Here is a 15,945-nt window from a genome sequence, read left to right on the forward strand (position 1 = left end):
AGATAACCGGACAGAAAGAGGGAGGTGGTGAAGAGGAACAGGAACCGCAGGAGGGGTAAAAGTTAAAGCACGACAGAGGCGAGAGGAAGGATGTTGCAAGGACCGCGCAAGATAGCGAAGACAGTAGCGATCACGGCGGTCCTGGAGAGACAGGAAGCCAGTGTCAACATACAAGCTAAGGACGGGAGTCGAACGAAAGGCACCAGAACTGAGGCGCAACCCAGTATGGTGCAAAGCATCAAGACGGCGAAGAGTAGAAGGAGAAGCAGACGAGTAAGCAGGGCAACCATAATCGAGCTTAGACAGGACGAGAGAAGAATGTAAAGCAAGGAGAGTGCGCCTATCTGCCCCCCAAGAAGTATGGGACAAGACCCGAAGGAGGGTAAGGGCCTTAGAGCACTCAACACGGAGGTAAGAGATATGGGGAGACCAAGACAAACGAGTGTCAAGAAATAACCCCAAAAGCTTCGCGGAATCTTTGTATTCAAGGGGATGACCATAAAGTGACAAAGAGGGACGAAGAACAACCCGTTTCCGCGTAAATGTCATGGCACAAGTCTTAGAAGTAGAGAACTTGAAGCCATGATCAGTGGCCCAAGACGACACGGCATCAATTGCAAGTTGAAGCCGGCGTTGAAGGAGAGGCGAATCATCACCCTGACAGCATAGGGTAAGATCATCGACATAGAGAGCGGAGAAGACACCAGAAGGAAGAGAGGAAAGAAGACCATTGAGGGCAACCAGAAAAAGAGTAGTGCTCAGAACACTACCTTGGGGCACACCTTCATATTGCTGAAAAGAGGGAGAGAGAGCGGTACCAAGGCGCACCCGAAAGGAACGACGAGAGAGGAAGCTGCGGAGAAAGAGAGGGAGATGACCACGAAGGCCAAAAGAATGAAGTTGAGATAGGATATGATAACGCCAAGTGGTGGCGTAAGCCTTTTCCAGGTCAAAAAGGACGGCAACAACGGAGGTCTTCGCAGCAAAAGCAGTACGAATATAGACCTCCAAGTTCACCAGGACATCTGTCGTGCTGCGGCACTTGCGGAAACCAAATTGAGAAGGGGAGAGGAGGTGATGGTGTTCCAGGAACCACATCAGACGAACGTTAACCATACGTTCAAAAAGTTTGCAGACACAACTTGTGAGAGCAATAGGGCGAAAGTCCTTAGGGGAAGTACCCAGAGACCCCGGTTTGCGAACAGGGAGGACAACGGCATCGAGCCAGTTCTCAGGGACTGACGACGACTCCCAGATCCGATTATACAGACTCAGTAAATACTGAGACGTGCTCGGAGGGAGATGGCGAAGCATCTCATAATGAATACCATCGGAGCCCGCCGCCGTAGAACCGCAGAGGGCCAGAGCAGAACGAAGTTCAGAGAGAGAGAAGGGATCATTATAGGGAAGCTGAAGATGAGTGCAGAAATCTAAAGGACGAGACTCAAGGATAGGTTTACGAAGAAGGAAAGATTGGGGAAGATGAAGACCAGAGCTAACAGAAGAAAAGTGGGAACCCAGTTCGGAAGCGACCTGCAACGGGTCCGCCACAAGAGTATCATGGAGGTGAAGGACCGGTGAAACATCGGGAACGAACTTACCCGCTATCTTGCGGATACGCTTCCAGATCTGGGCCAGAGGGGTTTCGGACGTAATTGTTGAGACATAAGATGCCCAACATTCACGTTTAGCCGTACGGATGGCCCTACGGGCCACCGCACTCGCTTTCCGAAAGAAAAGAAAAGAATCGGTCGTCTGCCTACGGCGGTGCCTCTTCCAGGCTGCACGCTTACAGCGGACAGCCCGAGCACAGTCCGCATTCCACCAGGGAACGCACTTCCGTGGACCCCGAGAGGAAGAGCGAGGAATAGAGCGGAGGGCAGCGTTGAAGACAGTGTCATGAAAAAGGAGGAGAGCGCGAGAGAGAGGCAGAAGGGAGAGGTCAGAGAGAGCAGCACTGAGGGTAAATAGGGTCCAGTCTGCCTTAGCAAACTGCCACCTAGGGAAAGAGAGGGAAGGGCGAAAAGAGAAAAAGGAAACAAGGATGGGGAAATGATCACTTCCATGGAGGTCATCAAGAACCTGCCACGTGAAATCCAAGTAAAGAGAAGAAGAGCAGAGAGAAAGATCAAGACAAGAAAGGGCGCGAGTCCGAGAGTCCAAATGAGTGGGCTCACCAGAATTCAGAAGAGACAGGGAAGAAGATAGGAGAAACGGCTCAAGGAGGCGACCCCGGGTATTCGTCAGAACGTCACCCCAAAGAGAATGACGACAATTGAAGTCACCCAGCAGGAGCACAGGCTCCGGCAAGGAGTCTAGGAGGTGTTTCAAATCAGGAAGAGAGAGCGGGACACTCGGGGGGAGATAAATGGAACAAACTGTGTACCATTTCCCCACAAAGATACGAGCAGCAGAACAATGGAGAGGCGAAGGAAAAAGTAAAGGAACAAAGGGAACATCTGCACGAATCAAGAGAGCAGAAGAATTAGAAGCCCCAGCAATGGCTGGGGGGGGGGAGAGAAAGGAATAGCCACGAAAACGACCAGGACGAGCACCAAGCATTGGCTCCTGGAGACAGACACAAAGGGGCGAAAACCGCGAAATCAGAAGTTGGAGTTCGAGGAAATTGGCGTAATAACCTCGAACGTTCCATTGAAGAATGGACAACGACGGGAAGAGAAAGGACAAAAACAGAGAACAAGGAAGAAACAAAGGCGAAAGAGCAACAGAGCACGTTAAAGAATATCAGGGTCGGGATCAGGGTCAGCAAAGTCAGGGTTAGGGGGCATGGGTAAACTGAGCAAAGACGGAGGGAAGGAAACGGGAGAACAGATCAGAGGTGGGCGGGCGGGGTCCGGAGGAGGAGGAGGAAGAGGAGGAGACAACGGAGAGGAGCAGTCAAGGACAGCAGTAGGAAGAGGGGGAGTAGAAAGAGGGGAGCGCACCCCAGCAAGAGCAGCAACCGAAAGGGAAGCAGGGGCCAAAGAAACCTCCATAGCAGGAACAGGGGGCGCAACCACTGAAACGGGAGGGGAAGGAGCAACAGAGCCAGAAGTAGGAGCTAAGGAAGAAAGCGAAGCCTTCTTACCCGCCGGGGAAGAGGAAGGAGAGGAGCCAGGCTTACGCTTCTGACTTAAAGAGACAGGTGTCCCAGCAACTACGTACCGGGCAACGGATTCCAGTGTCTCAACAGGAGAAGCCGAACGAGAGCACACACGACGGCCGTTAGGAGAGCGATGGACATCCGCCTGCACCGACAGGCGGCGGGGAGAGCCGATAGATGGAGGAAGAGGATGGGAAGGAGGATCGGAGGGGGACGAGGAAGAAGACACAGGAGACATGACAGACCGGGTCGAAAGAAGGGGAACCCCAGACAGAGGACCAGGAGGGGGACCCCTCGGGAAAGAACTCAAAGGAACAGAGGAGGGGGCAGTGGGCGTATCAGGGTCCAAGGCCCAGAAACGGTTGAGAGTCTGAGGAGGGGGGGAAGGACGAGGAGAGGAAGAGCGCAACACGCGAGCATAAGAGATGTTAGTATAAGGCGGGAGCCGGCGAACCTGGCGCCTCGCCTCAGGAAAAGACAAACGCTCCCGGTGCTTCAGGTTAAGGACGGCCGCCTCAAGCTTGTAATGGACACAGGCACGGGAGAACGTAGGATGGGCCTCACCGCAGTTGAGGCAGCGAGCTTGGGGAGAAGTGCACTCCGACTTAGAGTGACCTTCACTCCCACACAAAGGACAGAGAGAGACAGTCCCAGAGCAGCGGAGGGCACCATGCCCAAACCTCCAGCACTTATTACAAAGTCGAGGAGAAGGAATATACTCCTGGACAGAGCACCTAGCACCAGCAAGAATGACAGAGGATGGAAGGGTCCTACCATCAAAGGTGATCTTCACAACGCGAAGGGGTTGACGGCGACGACCACGAGGGGGACGAGTAAACGAGTCAACCTGGAGGACAGAATGGCCTTGGGCATCAAGGATATGCCGAATATCATCGTGGCAATCCTGCAGATTCCGAACACCGGTTGCAACATGGGGTGGGAGGAGAATAGTGCCAACACTGGAATTCATCTGAACGTTCTTGGAGACCCGAACAGGGATCTCGCCAAGGCAAGATAAGGCAGCCAAGCGGGAAGCCGCATCCTGAGAAGGAGCAGCAACGACACGTGTACCGAGACGAGTGGGGTTGAAAGTAACACACGCATCCACGGAATCTACAAGATGCCGATGGAGGGAGAAATCGTCAGGAGGCGCAGAATCAAGAGGGAGGAGATCAAAGTATTTGGCCCATGAAGCAGGACCAAACAAGGCCTGATACGCATCAGCACGGGAAGGAATCGAGCGAGTGCGGTTGGGGCGCGAACGGCGTTGAGAACCCCTAGAGAGAGAGGGGTCAAAAGGCGCAGTAGTCACAACGAAAGACTTAGCCACACCAGGGGACGAAGTGGTCACCACCGGGGGCTGGAGGCTCGACCCAACCTCAGAGGAGGGAGGGGAGCTGGGGGAAGAAGTCAGGACGGTCAAAGGAGGAGCAAGGTCGGGGCCCAACGCAGCGGGAGCTACAGAGCCTGGTCTTCCAATACAGGCCGACTCGGGGGCTTGGTCGCCCACCCCACGAGCCTGAGAGGGTACAACGGAAACATTCAACGACATAGAGACGAAAAGTGACAAATTCATCCACGAATGTGCCCCCATACCCACCATGGAGCCACAATTAGAGGCAGGACACCCAACAGGAAGCTATCGCTGATCATGCCGGGGCCCCCTAGGGGTGCGTCGTGAGTATACGCCCCACAAACGCCACCTTAAGAACCGTCAGTCCGTCGAGATCGGGTTCAGCGACGAAAGGGGGATTGACAATAAAAGGTTCCCCTCGCTCGAGACGTCGGGTACTACAGTTCTACGGGTGCAAGAGTATGCCTCCTCAAGCACCCGGGCGTCAAAATAGAAGAAGTCCAAAGAAAGAATCCAAAACAAGCAAAAGGTCGGCAGGAAACGACAAGCAGATAGGAGAAGAGGGGGGAGAAAAACGAAACATAAGGAAAAGGAAAAGCGATCCGGCACAATTGGAGAAGACAGCAGCAGGAGTGCAAGGCCAGATAAGGACAGAGGACTGCCCAACGGAGCATCACACTCCGGCAGCTGTCCACCAAGCCCCCTCACGACGCCAACGGGCCGGAAGGGGAGGGGGAACCTAGGCCAAAGCGCTCGTGAAGCGTCGGGCGAATGTTTTAGCACTGCGCCACGGAGACTACATCGTCTTATAATGAATTCCTTGTCAGAGCCATGGTAATTTGATTGGTATTTATGTCTGAAGTAACCTACTACTTATCAATTTAGCAGTTGGAGTTTCGTTATCTCTTATTCAGATCTTAAATCATTTGTAAGCAGGGACGCATTTTTCGAGGTAATCAGTCTCTTCCATAGATGAAATTTTGCAGTTAATGTATTGGATAATGTGCTGACGGACCTGCAGTATTGTGATAAGCTAATTCAGAACTTAGAAGTATGCTAAACGAGCCTTAAATTAACATGTTCTTCTTGGTAAGTAGCGCGTCTTTATTAAAATTGACGAGAAAGGTCTTAACCAGTTCATCACAAAACAGTTAGCATGTTGTCCATTGTCAGCGAATGAATATGCGTGTGGAACAATTGAACCGTGTTTAGCATCCACGTTTCCATCCAGTTTACGACAGAGGTACGTGTTTAGGGGCCGACCCTTTGATGAAGCTGACAGTTTTGATGGTCCAAGCTAGAATGCAAGGATGATGCCAGTGTCTTCTAAGAAAGAGCTCTGCGAATCATTAAAAGTATCCCGACATAACTGGAGCCACCGTCTGTAATTTTAAATTAGTTCCGGCACAACCTCTCTGCTGTCGTAGTCAATGAACTACAATGTACATACCAAATCTTCAGATGTCTTGTCCATCAACTTTGGGGGGGGGGGGAGGAGGAGAAAATGAGATTTTCCATGTCGGCGGTCACATCTACCTAATGGTAAAGTACTTTAAAGATTATCTTGGCAAATCACATGATCTTTAATGTGAGCTGTTTATCTGGCTGTATGGTATTAATAGACTGCGGTGTTTGTTACCAGCATCATCGTTGAGGACTAATTTGTAACTATCAAGGATACATGGCTTCATCAGTTATCTTGAGATCTTGAGATAATTTCGGGGCTTCAGTGTCCCCGCGGCCCGGTCCTCGACCAGGCCTCCACCCCCAGGAATCAGCCCGTGACAGCTAACACCCAGGTACCTATTTTACTGCTAGGTAACAGGGGCATAGGGTGAAAGAAACTCTGCCCATCGTTTCTCTCCGGCGCCCGGGATCGAACCCGGGACCACAGGATCACAAGCCCAGTGTGCTGTCCGCTCGGCCGACCGGCTCCCTCGACTCAGGATTTCTCCATTTGCACGAAACATTTCTGGCACATCCCAGCTTGCTGCCGTCTTTTGATAATTTCTTATTTGTTGGTAGCATGCACAGGAACTACATGATGCCTTTAAGCCTGTTGGATGGATCCACTGCCATCCAGCCTGCTACTTTACATATGATTTCAGCGTACATGTGCGATGATTTGAGCTAACCCTTTAAATTTTTCAGTGTGCTGTAGCAGCTAAAAGTTTCTTGTAATTAATTGCCAAGACTTTTGTGAAATAATACACATTGAGCTAGTCTGATATCATCCACAATGTAGGAAAATGCATATTGTATGCAATGTTCATGGTAGTATCTGTTGGCATAAAATTCATAATTTATGTAACTAACAACCCACCGGAAAGGATACTTTGGTCTCGGTCGGTCTCTCGCCCCTGAAATATCCAGACCTCTCCTCCTCCAGGTTAGACACGCGTGCTCCAGGCCACCACGTCTGACCCTCCCCAGGATACGTCCAGCAACATTTGACTAAGTTCTTGGTACTAATTTACCGCCAGTTCAACATCAGGTGTAAGGAAACTTGCCACAAACGTCTTGTCCTGCCAGGGAATCGAACCCGGGCGTTTCGGTTGCGAGTCAACTGCGCAGGTCACATGTGTTACGACACTGCTGGCTCTTAATTTAGGGAAATATGTGGTCTAGGTCTAGTAGCAAAGGTGTACATGGGCTGTCTATAAGATTAATTTTAGTCAAACTTTAGCCACCAACTGAAGTGACAGCGTTTAATAATGTAGTGTTATAATTGTAAGCATGCTACGTTAAGTTCTCAGAAGCAATATTAGAGACCGAGTAAACAACGTCTTTCTCAAGTGCAACCCAAGCTCCGAAAATGTGCATACTCTCAATTAAAAGCAGTAATGCTACATAGGTTTATAGGTTTTTAAACATTTTTCACATGTGATGTGAAAAAAATAGTAGTAGTAGTTAGAAACAGTTGGTCGAGAGGCGGGCCGAAAGAGCAGAGCTCAACCCCCGCAAGCGCAACTAGGTGAATATAGGTTACACAAACCAAAACACTTTACGTGACAAAGTCAAATCTGTGTTCCTAAAGTGTAGTTACCATCAATGAGTAACTAAACATTTTGACATTGTTAGTTACATCGTAGTTGCATATTCGCCATTATGATTATTAGATATTACAAGCCAAGCGGCACGTCTACACCTAAAGGTCAGAAAATTTAGCCTTACACAATCAGCACAACAGAACATGCTGCAACTACATTACTAGGCCAGTCCTTCCCACACGAACTATAGCTCCAAGCACCTTTAATCTTTAAAACTTGATCATTAACCATGGCAGTAATAAATCATCTTCGTCAGGGCTGCCTGCACGTAAGAATATGAGATTTGAGTGGCATCAATTAAGGAAGGCAGGCTAGTGACAAGCAAGGCCAAGTCATCCCTAGGACCCACCGTGCGCAGAATACCAAGCGCCTCATTGATCAAGCTTGCATCATTCCACTGCACATACTGCTCAAGTCTGCCTAGACTGGTGTATCAAGAGCAACAGAAATGTCACCTTTAACCAACAGACTAAAGCAGACCTCTACTAGTGAAGTAGCCTATCATGGCGCACCCACACCGCTTCTCCACATTTCCCAACTCGACTCGCAACTTTTTGCTTCATATTTATCTTAACATTGGGAGGTTTGACCACTTTACTCTGTGCTGCTTTAACATCGTCCTCTTACTGAACGCACTATATTATTTACGCAATCGACCCAGACGTAACAAAATTGCGGTGATTTAGGGAAATTAAAAACACAATTGACCGGTTAGAGAGTAACAAGTACAGTATCTGCTTCGGTATGTTAGATTTTAACAATTAGGCTAGTCCACTTTTTTTTTTTTTTTTACGAAAGGGGGACACAGAACGAGTTAGTTTCTCTTTCAATTAGCGCTTACGATATACGGCAAAAGTACAAGATAAATTTGCAGTGTAATACATAAGCTTTCCCAACATCACGTTTATATTGAAAATTAGCAAACACTGCGATAGCTTTAAACTCATGTTACGTGAACCGGGTCAGAGGTCAGAACCTCCAGTAATTCCGTCTTTGAAGTAGTAGTAGGCATCCTTCAGTCTCTGCAGACTATGGAGTTGCGCTCTGGTTGCTCTCCAGGGCGCAAAGCCTGGGTAGGTCGATATGGAGAAGCTGATACCCATGCAGCAGGTCCCCCCCCTCTCTACGTTGCTGAAATTATCCCATGAAAAAGCAAATGCCAATACACATGGTTCCAGCACCGTCGCAGGAGCTGCCAAAGCGAGGTCGAAATCGACAACGAACTGCCTTAGGGGATCCAACTCCTGATTTTTCCTCGAGGTTGACTCTCGAAGCCTTTCCCAAAATAGGGGCATGGCCGCAAGGCAGCGGAGGTTTAGAATCAGTCTTTTCCTTCCCCTAGACGAGCTGCCTTCCCAGGCTAACGAGTTCCATCTACCCATCTTTGAAGTATCAGGTAGCAAACCCACACTATGGATACATATACTATTTACAAAATCAGTAGACAGCATTTAACATGTAAAAAATGTTATACATAGGACTAAGATTAATGTAGGAGAGTTCTCATTCACACTAAACCACACATGCACCTTTGACATTTATTGATCATAAACTATATATGTGCCACAATTACCCTAGATACCCGAAAGTGAAGGATCCAGCTTCGTTTCGTGCATTTTATGTAATTACCAAATACGTATCTACCTTAAATAGATAATTCTACAATTAATTTTTATTTAAAATACAAACCGAATTTAACTTTCAAATATGCTATACAGAAAAAAGGTTACATTTATACTGTAGAGGAACATGTGCCTGTATGGCAAACAAGCACATATGTAATGGAATGCAGTGTTGCACAATTCTAACTGAATTGACAAACTCGGTGCCAGTGTGTGATATCCCCATGACCATCCTTCCCATCACGATGCCACGTCACTAACTCGAACGAATTGCTTCTCTTAATAAATCTAATACGTCACGTACGCAGTAAGCTTAAAATACACGTCATGGCAGCTTTCACTTTGTAAGTTATACAAGACACTATTCATGACTCCATAACACTCAATACAGGATGTATTCAATGCACGCACGCTCCAAGCTTGCGTGTTAATGACGTCAAGGAAATTGCTATCAAAAGTATTATGAGATTACTAAGCACTGTATTAAAAAAACAAACGGTAGACGCTGTTTAGGGAACTGATAACCACGAATAATTGAGTAATAACTATAAACACCAGCTTTTGACATTTACAAACGAAGCTTTATTTGCTGATCTAAGAGTAGGTACAGTAGGAAGGTGTATACATGAGAGCCTGCAAGGCGTTCAGGATCAGTAGCGAATTTTTTATCATACTATCACTTGCATATGACCACTATACAAGGTGCAAACCAAATGGGTGGGAGAGGGGGGGTGAGTGGTGAGTGGCCCCTCCCCCCACCACTAGATACACGAAAGTGGTGGGGAGGGGGGAAGCGCCAAGCCATTACGACTATACAGCACTTTTAAGGGATTAGAAAAGGATTTGGGATGGGACGAGGGGCGGGGGGACCGGGAAGGAATGATGCCCAACCATTTGGACGGTTGGGGATTGAACGCCGACCTGCATGACGCGAGATCGTCGTTCTACCGTCCGGCCCAATTGCTTGGGCCATGTTGGGGAGGAGGCAGGCGCGAGTGATTATGGTGAGGGGCGCACGCTAGTGATTATGGTGGTGGGAGGGCCCGCGAGTGATTATGGTGGGGAAGGATAGTGGTTGGATTCTGGAAGTGTTTGGGAGAGGGGGGGGGGGGGGGACGACGACCGGAGGGCAGGCAAATGGTGGTGGGAGGGTGGGAGAGGCAGTGGATGAGTGCAACTCATCCTCCTGGTTAGATAGCACTTTTTGTTACTATATCTTGAGATGATTTCGGGGCTTAGCGTCCCCGCGGCCCGGTCCTCGACCAGGCCTCCTTTTTGTTACCCATCCCTAGGAAGCAGCCCGTAGCAGCTGTTTAACTCCCAGATACTTTTTTACTGCTAGGTGAACGGGAGCATCAGGGTGAAAAACTGCCCATTTGTTTCCGCCTCCACCGGGGATCGAACCCGGAACCTCAGGACTACGAATCCGAAGAGCTGTCCATTCAGCTGTCAGGCCCCTGTACTATGTGTAACATCGTACATATATTGACGTAATGGACAATCAGATAAAATTTGGTATTATTCAATTTATAGTCTGTGCAAAAAGTAAAAACCCAAATTTTAATATTCATACGCCTAGTATAGCACATGTGTGCTATATCACTCCTCGGTATGTATTAAGCCTAGGATAAATAGATTTTATTACCAGCATAAATATAATTTTTTTTTTTTAACTTTTCCTGTTTGTCTAAATTCAATAGTACCAAATTCTACTTTATAATTACGTAATGTTATATGTATGATGGTCCACATCATTACTCTAAGTACTTTCTAAGCAGGTGGATGGGCTGGTTAATTTAAGTGAGTGGAGTGTTGGTAGTGCGCGCTGGTGGACAGGCTATTGGGGGATGGGGGGGGGGGGTCGACAGGCGATTGGTATTGGGTCAGTCAGCAGGCGGCCTATTAAGGGGGGGGGGGTGGAGGTCCCCCAACACCGGAAATTGCATGGGGGGGTCATAATTGTATGGAAATGACATTCTTTCAATGCGGCATTGCGTGTTCAAACCACGAATGGTGTTGCTTCAAGCATATTTAACTTGTTATCCAATGCTCATTGTATTTGTCTCCATGTGCATGGATGTTACTGTTACAGGGAATAATACCACCTATGGTGCGAATGTCAGACGCTCAACTTTGGCATATTGGATTTTTTGTAGAAAATGCTGCACATCTGCTTCCTCTAGTGTCTGTGAATGTTTCGAGGTTTTAACACTCAAAATAAGCCATTTAGATCATACTAAAGCATAAAACCAACTCATCCTGAATGGGGTGAGAATAGCTTGAGCTACCTCATCCCTTTGTGTGTATTTTACCTCAATAAACTTATTTCAATTTCAACTCATCCTCTCAACAAACACACACAGTATAATAAATCTTCATCGAAAAGGCAACACCCTTCAAAATGAGTGATAAATTTTATAATGGGCCATTCAATCAAATCATCTCTAAGATAGGGGTTTAATAGCTTTCAGTCTATCATCTTTAAACTGAAAATCTAACTTTTTTTTTAATCCTGACAAGATACTAAACATGACGAGGACAGCATATGGTATAACAGGATGTTACATCCGGCATCTAAATACATCAAGTTTTACAGCTACCCAACCAATCAGTATTTACATCATCTTCAGTGGTTTGTCTAGATTACTAAATTTTTTACACCCTACAATACCATGCAGTAGTACCCTCAAATGTTACTACTGCTGTCTCTAAGCTTAAAACTTAAGTTTGAATCTCCTGCAGACGTAAATCTGAGCTAGTGTATACTTTAGCATTATTAGAAGTGTACATTACTATAAACCAGGGTGAAGTTATTGTTATGGATCTCACTTTCAGAAATTAAATACAAAATTGTACACAATCTTAGCAAATTCGCCTACTATGTATAAGTAATACATTTATATATACTACCAGAGTTGTCACTACCCATTCCATTAATGGTTAGGGGAGAGAGGATAGGGGAGATGCTCATCCACACATCTAATTAAATGGCAAAATTAATGTGCATGTTTATATACTTAAACAAAATTTAGTCTTACAACTAATATAATAACGTATCTATATTAAATAGAATAGAAGTTTGGCCAGAAAATGTATTGTAAGGCATGATCCGAATCCAACCACTCCCAAGGCAGTACACGATCCTCCCTACGGCCAAAGGACGCTAACCGACCCACCTTTATTTAGTATGTACTGTATATTGGGGTTAAGACACCGCTTCACACCAGCACAGCAAAACCATTACAGGAAGGATACCATAATTTATAAGCATGTGCCTAACATATTAAACAGTTATTTTAATATTCTGCACCCCTCCACCATGGGAGATCACCCCCCCCTTTCCAAATTACGATCCCTCTTGCCAAACAAATTAAGGCTCAACCCACTGACTTTATAAAACAAAATACATTTATTTAAACCCGAGTAATGGTCATCATTAGCTTTGTCATTATTATGTAGTGTATAATTAATGAGTACGTGTCATGTAATCATGTATACATGAACCAAGTGCTTACATTATTTGCAAACTATTAATTTACTGTACAACCATTTACGTATAACGTTTTTGAATATGTTCTGATGGATCACTACCATCTTTCACTCATCTACCAACCTGTCCGCCAAAAATGACAGTACTGTACTTACAGCTGCTATCCAAAATATAGACTGTTCCAAAGTCCAACAGAAGGCCTAGTATAGTACATGTTCTTGGTTAGGCCTAGGATTCCTAACCTAGGTTAGGTTTATAGGCAAGACATTTGTGTTACGTCCTTCAGAATTACAGTAGTACAAATCGAGTTTTATTTTTAGGTACAACGGTTCATATTGTCTACATTACATCCAAAGGGGCCTTAGGTACTGTAATTTTTGAAGGATGGGTTGCCATTTATATAATGCTGCTTCCATCACATGGTTCTACCTCTTGTGCAATTGTGACGAAACGTCTCATTCTGAGTGGGGGAGTAGGTATAAATATCTGGGCTTTCACTCTTGCCAAACTGTGCACTCATGTGTACATGTATTTAATATTGACTTCATTTTAAGTAAATCGCGATTGCAAGAAATATATATTACGAACATATCTGAAGCAAAGTGAGCGTAACACGAGAAAGGAAGCGCTAAACAAGTATATTATATGGCACAAATTCACTGTGTCGGGGGACAAGGTCAGTGTATTCATACACATTAGGCTTTTATCGAGGTTCCCCCCCCCCCACAGGGTCGATTTACTGACCCCGCTCAGGATGCAACCCCACAAGCTGAGTAATCTTCTGAGTACCTACTTGCTGCTAGGTGAACAGTGGCATTAGGTGAAAGGAAACGTGCCCAACCATTTGTCCCGCCCGGGATTCGAACCCGGAATTCTCTATTGCGCGTAGAGAACAAACCCGACAAATGACTTTAAAGGGAAGGACAAGGAACTAGGATACAATCACTTTGAACTTCGGGAATCTAAAGCAGACTTTGCAAGAAGCGAGTCCTTCGCTCTACCATTATAGTGGAATATGGGTGGGCATCTTTCCCATCCTGTGAGCGAGAGGCTTTCAATGCCACAATCAGTTCAAGTACTAAACCCCAACGACCTTAACTACGTTTATCAACAATGTTATATATTTTAGTTTACTCATTATGCACCCCCGGGCCCCACCCATCTGGTGAGAGCGACGGTGTCAGCAAGGTTATCACGTGCATGCCCTATTTACCGTAGTCAAACAATATTTGAACAAGATTTCTGATACTATATTACATTTTTAATGTTAAAGAAATACCCACAAGCACTAGGTGACTCTGCTCCCATTTGTTGCATTCGGTGCCAATTACTACGTTGCACTAGTAATATTTGTTACTTTCCAGTATGACAAGTTACACAATTAAGCAAAATATCAAGATAATATACTGCCTAAGCTCGCACTCTCGGCAATTTTTTTTTACTGGCTTATCTCATATCCAATGGTAAGGACAGTACTGTAATTAGACTAATTTTAACCATCACAAATTTGCTTTACAGTGAGCATGAATTTTAGTGCCAGAGAACATTAACTGTTAAAACTAAGTTCATCAATAATGTAACTAATGAAGCAAACCGTTTTGTCCAGCGCCTGAGCCAGTTGCAGCCATATTGTAACCTGCAGCTAATAAATGGGCGAGGGCTGCAAGGACTGGCATGAAGGGCCTAGATTCATTACTAGTATATATATAGTTCTATAGTAGTAGGCCTGTACATGCCTACTTTTAGTTATTAAATCAAATAACTTGTATAACTAGATAAGGTACAGATTCCTCACAAACCTTGTTATCGTTAATTACTGGGGGAAGTATAATATATTAAACAGGTCAAACGAACACGGGTTTTAATAACATTTTAATTTATCGGGAAGTTTACTAGCGTTACCATTAAGCCTCCCGATAACGATGCCCACTCCGTGAACACGAACAAAACTAAAATGATTTTAAAAATCCTAAGCTTCGTGCTTAAATTAAAACTTAATATGCAACAGCTAACTTTACTACACTAGGCGAAAAAAAATGCAATCATAGGCACAACAATTGCAGTCCAAGATCTGCGAACCATCATCAGATAATCAATAAACGTTACCGCCTCTGCTCTAGTGCTTGCAACTGATGCAGTACTTTAAGAAACAGTGCAAATGCACTTTTTTTTTTACTTTTTCCTTTAGGATGAAAATTACATTGAATTTTCACTAACAAACGCTATACTTGTTGCAAGGATGCGGTCATAAGATTATCCATGCCACAATTATATATATAATATATATATATACAATAGTTCAGAGTATTCTCGGGGCGCAAGGAAGCTAGGAACATCTGCAGTATAGAACTACAGGTGTAATCTTCCGGCAAAGTACACAGAGCGCCGTCAATATATATACATGCCTGTACACTATAATGTTCACCCATCCACCCCATGCACGAAGAAACCCAATCCACCTGTAAGGCGACCTGCTTAGCTACAGGTACACACGGAGGAAGTAGGTCACCCGTTTTCGAGATCCTTAACCGTACAGATTGAATAGAATTTAAAAAAACAACAGTAGACATCCCATTATCAAAACAGACAAGCTGCTCCAAAAGACGGCCAGCTACCACAGTCCATATTACCTAGGCGAGGCGCAACACAACACATTATTGTGGCCTACACTCCCGAAACACAACCAGAAGACTACTGTGTGTGAAATAGCCGTGAGGAAGGCCAGGGCGGCGGCGGTGGTGCACGTCACCGCAGGCGCTGTAGCGCGCAGGTCGGGCTGCAAAGGTCTCTCTTCTCTCACGCAATAAACCACGCACTTCACCCTAAAAATACATTTATTTACATTTTCCGCCAAAGTGCAACTGCCACATTTTGATTACATAGTAGTACACACCCCGCACCATTAACTCAAATGTTCTCCACACTCAGTTAAGTCACCTGCGGAGGTAGGCAAGCAGAGCACCCAGAGACACGTCCAGACGGCCGGCCACGTGCTGAATGCCGTCCTCGCCGCTCGCTCTCGTGTTTTGGTGGCGACCGCGCGTGCACACTCCTCCGCCGCGGCAACAAATCCCAAACGTCAGTTTTCTCCAGGCATTACAGCAGCACAAAGTGTTAATATAAATATATCTATATCATGGTAATATACTTCAGTTACATTTAAAAGTTTCTAATAAACTATAGAAGCGGTATAATGGGAGGGAATAATTAATCATCTTACACGGTATTTTCCACTTTGTTGTTGGGCCGGTATATGACTCAATTTCTATATTGGTCTTACACTACCTAAGTCACTAACCTCTAGTAGAAAACGTACTATTTAAGCA

General features: G+C 45.8%; 1 protein-coding gene across 4 annotated transcripts in view; it reads right to left on the bottom strand.

Annotated features, from left to right (window-relative positions):
- Nucleotides 1-15,705, bottom strand: part of kri (uracil phosphoribosyltransferase krishah) — a 28,021-nt gene extending 12,316 nt beyond the window's left edge. The window contains exon 1 of one of the 4 annotated variants that reach the window (XM_045729029.2): nt 15,557-15,705. The gene's annotated coding sequence lies outside the window, so the exon portion shown is untranslated. Of the gene's footprint in view, nt 1-15,249; nt 15,397-15,512 lie in introns of those variants that run through there. The other 3 variants (XM_069317378.1, XM_069317377.1, XM_045729028.2) reach the window with 3 other exon arrangements.
- Nucleotides 15,706-15,945: the final 240 nt, after the last annotated feature.

This window comes from Procambarus clarkii, chromosome 87 (assembly GCF_040958095.1).
Source record: "Procambarus clarkii isolate CNS0578487 chromosome 87, FALCON_Pclarkii_2.0, whole genome shotgun sequence".
NCBI lineage: Eukaryota > Metazoa > Arthropoda > Malacostraca > Decapoda > Cambaridae > Procambarus > Procambarus clarkii.